We start from the raw sequence: 6,495 nt of genomic DNA on the forward strand, positions 1-6,495 counted from the left end.
TTTACATTTGTCTGTTTGATCTACAATATTTTTGAAGGATATTCATAATATTTTGTACACTACAAAAAGCATATCTACTTTTATTTGTATTTCAAGCAGCTGGCCTGGGCATATCATCATAGATGAGAAATGTTCTTAATTGGGGTATCATCTCTATGCTGGATTTCAATCTTACAAAAGGGAGCAAAGCTTGCAAAAATACTCATACTTTAGAAATATTTTAATTCACGAAAGTGTTAGGTATCCATGGTTCTATTACGTGCATTAAATTTTTGGAAAAAAATTTAGCTTCAGATGAAATTTCAGGCTCAGAAAGCCTAAATTAGACATTCTGAAAGATTGTGAGATGATAAGACTGTTAAAGAAAGTGAAGGGCTATTGAGAAAAATGGGGCAGATTCTTTACTAATGTTGAATAGCAAAATTCAGTGAGGAGCTAGGAGGAAAATTTATGTCTCAACACACCATCAGTTCACAGTAATCTCCTTTCCATCATATATGGTAAGCATAAGCATCGTCCACAAAAAGTGAACCAAGAGAACTTCTTTTACTGAATAAACACATACTTGAACGAGAAATGTTTTGGTGATTAAAGTATCCGCATAGTAATTCAGCAATTGCTTTTCACTAGTCAATTAATGCCCGAGAGCACTGAGTTATTTATAAAGTTACAGTATTTTTTGCGTAAAATAACTAGTTCAGATCCTGATTTAGAAATTAATCTGAGATTTAATTTCTTCCATCAAATTATGTATTTATGATAAGTTAAAGAATCATATTTTATCACAAGTCCCTAGAATAATAACTATATCCCAATCTATAAAAACAATGTGTGTGTAAATGTAACACACAAACTTCTACTCACAAATAATTAGCTTCCAGGATTGTGTCTGACAACCTTTAATGATCATAAATTTCCAGCTCATCTTTTGTCATCGCAATCACTTTATCACTAAAATAATTTTTGAGGCGTGAAATAAAGTGTGTCTCCCATATTTGAATATTTCATATTCAGCATTTAAGTATGCTGTTGTCATCCACCACTACATTCTCCTCATTGCCAGGAGATGGCGCTATGGGTTTTAAATCTCAGAGCTAAAATCCCAAAGCAGAACTGAGCCCTTTTTAGTTTGTTTCTTCCTTAATTCGTGGACAGCAGACAAGCCCTAAACGTGTTCACTTTTTTATCCCAACAATTTTTCTTTCTCCAAAAAAAAAAAAAAAAAATCGAATGTTTTTCAAGATTCGATAAAGATAAGCTTCGAAAGGAGAAACACGTGTAACACAAGTATTATCAGTCCCTAGGGAGTGCCACTGAACGCAGGAGTATGTCCAGGTACGAAGGAGGGAGTGAATTCTTCAGAAACTCTTTTCACGTTTTCCTCTATCCGTGCATACTACCCGATCGCTGGGGTCCCAGCAGTGGTAGACGGGCGCCAAATTCTTCTCTCGCTATACCGTGCCCCTCCCCTTAAAAGTCGCGGCAATGGGAAGATCCCTCGGGAGCCAGGTGAGCCCTTCGCCGCGAGCCCGGGGACCCGCCTGCGCGCTCGCGTGGGGCGCGCCGTCTCGCCGAAAAAGCTGCTTGTCTGGGGACTGAGCGTTTCCCTTCAACGTTTGTTCAAACTTAAACCAACTTGCCGCCAAACAGTCTTGAGGATCAACCTCTTTCCTTTAAAATACACAAAGGGAAAATCTTCCCGAAATAACTTTATATCAACAGGTTCCTGCTTTTCCAAGGTCGAAGTACTTGGAATTGACAAGAACTTCAGATCAATCGTAAGGCTGGGGCCCCTGGCGCACTGCCAGTGATGGTCCAGCTCCCAGGGCCCCGGCACCCTCGCTGCCCTCCTCATTAGGCCCGCCAATCCCCAACACACACGTGGACCCATAGCATCTCTCTGCAGTGAGCTTTGTGGGACCTAGCCAAGAGGGTAAGGAAATATTGATGACTAAACGAGGCCGAAAGGCTTGACTTCACCTTGATGGGCTTGAAGCTCTCCGCCACCAAGTAGATCCTGCGTTCACAAACCCGGCGGGGGCGCAGGATGATGAACCTCAGCTGTGCGGGCTTCAAGCTGACCCAAGAGCCACCAGACGGCGTGGGGCGGGCGAGGGGCGGGGGGTAGGCAAATGCAACTTCAAGGTCAACGTGCCTCTGACTGGGGCTGGAGAGCAGCCAAGGGTGCTCCGGCCTGGAGCGCTGGGGGCGCGCCCTGCTTGCGCCCGCTGGACGCGGCGGAGGAGGGCTCGGAGCCAGTACTCCTCCGCGGTTTTGCGACAGAAAGTCCCTCTGGGTCGCCGCAGTCCCTGCCTGACGCGACCTCCCAGGCTGGACCCCGCCGCCGCAGGGTATGCGCAGCCCCCAGAGGGTTTCCGTCACTCTCAGGGAATGTGCTTTTCCTGAGCAGCTCCCAAGCGAAAGTTCATGTCATTTTTACCAAACTTTGCTTTTTACTTTTTAGAATGTTCTCAGATAGATAAATTGAAATGCAGACACACAAGGAAAATTCTCCCTTTCAGAAAACACAGATACTCAAATCCCAGTCTTTTGGGGTTCTCCTGACTTTTAAATCTAGATAAGTAATAAGCTGTTTATCAGGGCTATAAAAATAACAAAGAGGAACTCCTGGCTTTACTCTTTAATGACGGATTAGATCGTGTTCCGTTCTGATTTTACGTGGGTTCCTATTTCAAATTTCAAGCAAATACTAAGGAAGACGATCACTAAGAAATGTAAGTGACCTAAAAAATTAGTTTGGTCTAAAACTCAGTAGCTCTGTAATTTCAGTGCGGTGCGGCTTGCTGAGTATTTAAGAATCCTTTCAAAGCCGTAGGTGTGTTCCTTCCTGCTGTAACAAAACTGTATTCATCTTTGCACAACATGCGCTGGCGTCTGTAAGTTTGGTACTCAACACTCGGCCAAGAATGCTCCCTATCCTGATATGTGTCTACCAACCAGCCTCAATGCGCCAACCAGCCCAGTACCAAGAGCGCCCTGCTGGGTGTCCCTCGATGGCGCCCACCCCACCGTCTGGACCACGGAGTGGCCTGAGCTGCCCCACCATGACTGGGCAGAGGAAACAGTCCCCTGCGTTTCCTGTCCCCCAATCGCTTCGGTAACTCACCCTGACCTTCTCTGAAACTGCACAGACTCAGAGGATTTCGCTTCCAATGTTTCATTTCCAGGGGTCATCTGTGGGTCAGAAGTTTTGGCCGCGGGCTAATTTCCCGCCCTTTCTTCCCAGGCAACCAGAAATTTTTTATTTTGGCTTTTCGTCTGCTCTCCTTACAACTTGCTAGTTACAGCAGGAACCCAGGCCCTTTCCCCTCTTCTTGGCAGAACAAAGTTCAAGCGCAGAGCTTTCTGGAGCTCTCAAGGCCAGAGGGTGCTAAGTGAGCAGGTGACGTCAGCCCTTCACTGGCCCGAAACCAGGCGGCGGGATCCCACTCAAGTGAGGAGAAAGAGCCTAGGCCGTGACTTAGGGCTGGCGACGATTAAACCAGGTAACGAGACACCGGGCAGATGTGTTTTCATTGCTCTGTGAGATAAATGCAGCGTTAAGTGCCTGACAACTTCCCGGAAGCAATCAGCAAAAGTTTACGAGTGCATAAACCTCAAAGACCATTCCCCGACGGTTGTTATAAGGCCCACATTTAAAGCTCTTATAAATTCTTCGGCACTTTCCAAAATCTAAGTTTCCAGGGACTATTAAGCAGTCACCTCCTCCGAGGAGACCAGGGGGATTTTCTTGAACCGCCAAGGAAAGAGGTTTGGGGCTTCTACTGAGTGAAATAAAGCTGCGCAAAAGTTTGTTCCGGAAGTTTCGATGGCGGAAGCGGGAGCGGGGGAAGAGGAAGGAGGGCGTGGAAGTGGGGTCCGGGAAGGGCCAGGAGGTGCTCTTCGGCGCTGAGTTATCTGACAGCGGCGTAGGACCGGAGTCTGTCGGGGGTCGCGGATCTAGCGGCACCTTGGCCGCTTTTGGCGGTGGCCCCAGCTTGGCCAGTCCGGTCCCGCAGGGCATAGCCCCATGTGGCGCTCGTAGCTAAACCCTATAGCTCCCACCCGGCCCGGACATGGTAGCTCCTTCACCCTTCTAGTGCCCACTGAGTGGCCGGCAGGAATACAGGCGTCCTGCGGAAAGTACCAGCGCTCTAGAAAGGGGAGCCGGAGGGAGAATCGAGTCAGACACTGGAAACGTGTCTCCACTCCGCCCAGAGCCACGACGGTGCCAGCCTCGGTCCTCCCCTAAGTGGCCAGAGTTCTTTGGTCAGTTAGTATCCGGCACACACGACTCACCTATGTTTATAGAGAACCTTTGTTTATGATCCCGGTGACAACAAAGCTGCTAATTGAAAAACGGTAACAGGAGCATGTCGTTGGCTTCCTAAAGCTGGAGGTTAATAGCTGCGCGCGCCGGGGGACGGAGGCGGGAGGGAAGCGGTGAGCGAAGGGCCGCCCCGCACGTCTACGTGCTTTGGGGACCCCAGGCGAGACACGTGGGCCGGCTCGAGCCTTCCAGAGCCGCCGGCCCGGGTCCCAGGCTGGAAAGCGTCCCGCAGCTCGTCTGCTCTTTCTCAATCTTTGGGATCCAGTCAATCCCAAGGCACGAAGGTAACTGATGACTGCGTAGCATTTCTGTCCCGGTGAGATTGAATCTCAGGCAATTATTTTGAAAAGATACCGCTGGGCCCGTTTTCCTCAGGTGAAAATGCAGACGTTTCTATGCTGTCCTCACCCCTCCTTTATGAAATAAGGCGCCCAACTGTTCCGATATTACCATTCAAAAACAGGTTCTGTGGCGAACCTCATTTGTGAATCTATTACAGAGATTAATAGATTATTTCTCCTTTTTCAACTAATTCTCAGTGGGGAAATTTAACCATATGGTAAGGAGAGAATTAGAATTTCATCACATTAGAGCAAAATGTAATGAAAAGAGTCCAACACCTGGGGCCAACTCTGAAAGCCACAATTAAAAGGTTTTTAATGAAACCAGAGAAACCAAAAATTTCATAAGCTTCAGTAATTCTGCCACATAAGAGAGATTTACTGGAGGGTGTTGGGTAATATTGTTTTTACTTATGTCATAAGGATGAAAACCAGCTGCTAAATACCATGTGCTCCCAGACACGGGACACAGGAGCTGGAAGACCGCGTGTACCACTTCCCATCCGAAGAGGAGCACTTATTTTCACACTTCGCCTTCCTCTCCCTCTAAGAACAACCGAGGCAGACCCAGATGTCCCTGAATGGCTTCCTAGCTATGGCGGCTACGTTTCTGGGTAAATAAATATGCACAAATGTCCTCCTTGGTGTGTGAGAAGATCTGACTACCGGTGAAGTTGACTCTTCCGAAACAGCTGGATTTTCATCTTGAGGAAAGTTTGAGCAATCAGTTTCTTCCTGTTTAGGAAATCCTGTGCTTCATTAATCACCATCACTGTAGCCGTTCTTTGGAGACGGCTGCAAAAGCACCCCCTCCCTTTAAAAAAATCTAATGGGCTGCATACGCAACTCGATCTTCATTTTCTTTCTCTCCTCCTCCACCCCTCCTCTCCCCTCTCCCCCCGCACCGCCTCAGTCCGGGTAGGAAATGGGCAGGGAGTGGGTGAGCGGGGGCGGAATAAGGCAGTGTGTTCGGGGGGGGGGGGCGATTGCTTTGCTGTCTTACTAGCTAAGAATCTTGGGTGAATTTGGGGCAAGCCAGCGGAGACACCACTTCCCCCCGAAAATCCCATCTCCACATCCAGACCAGAGTCATCCTAGGAACAGGGGTGGAGTATCAGCCTCCCCCGGAAAGGGTCATGTAGCACGGGATGAGACAGTAGTGGCGAGGGAAGGGGAGTGGGGAGGGGGGTGCAGTGGGGGGAGGCGTCTGCTTTCCACGGGACTCCCAGGCTTCGCCGCCGATCTACAATTTGCTGAAGGAGCAAAGAACATCCTCGGCTCTAAGTAGGGCTTTTAGTGTGCTCATTGATGAGTGAAAGTCGCCACACATGTCAAGCTAAAGGCAGTTGTTGGGTTACTAACAGGACCCAGCGCCTTGCAAACATATGCGCTAAGCTGTGTATACAGATGGCAGGCAGAATAATGGAGCAGGCGCCTTTTATAAAGCTCTAGCTGCTGCCTGTCTTCAGACCTGGGAAATGAAACTATTCAGACTCGCGGCCAGATAGCGCCTGCGATTGTTTGTTACCGTTTTAATCCTATTAATTAAAACGTTAACCTGATTGGGTAGAAAGCTCTGTCCCAACAGGCGACTCTTCTTCATAATAACCTACTCAGAGATAATGATGTAAAAGACTCCCCCGTCTGTGGCGGCGGCTGGTTGATGGGTCCGGAAATCTCTTGAAGGTGAATCCAAGCAAGATAAACGGTGCGGAGAGAAGGCGCGGGGCTGGGCTCAGAGCGGCGGCGGCGGCGGCTCCACTCCCTCCGCACCCACCCTCCCACCATGCGGGGCCGCGGCCCATGGTGAGCCCCAGCAGGCAG

The sequence above is a fragment of the Neophocaena asiaeorientalis genome, unplaced genomic scaffold (genome assembly GCF_003031525.2).
Source record: "Neophocaena asiaeorientalis asiaeorientalis breed wild unplaced genomic scaffold, Neophocaena_asiaeorientalis_V1.1 scaffold226, whole genome shotgun sequence".
NCBI lineage: Eukaryota > Metazoa > Chordata > Mammalia > Artiodactyla > Phocoenidae > Neophocaena > Neophocaena asiaeorientalis.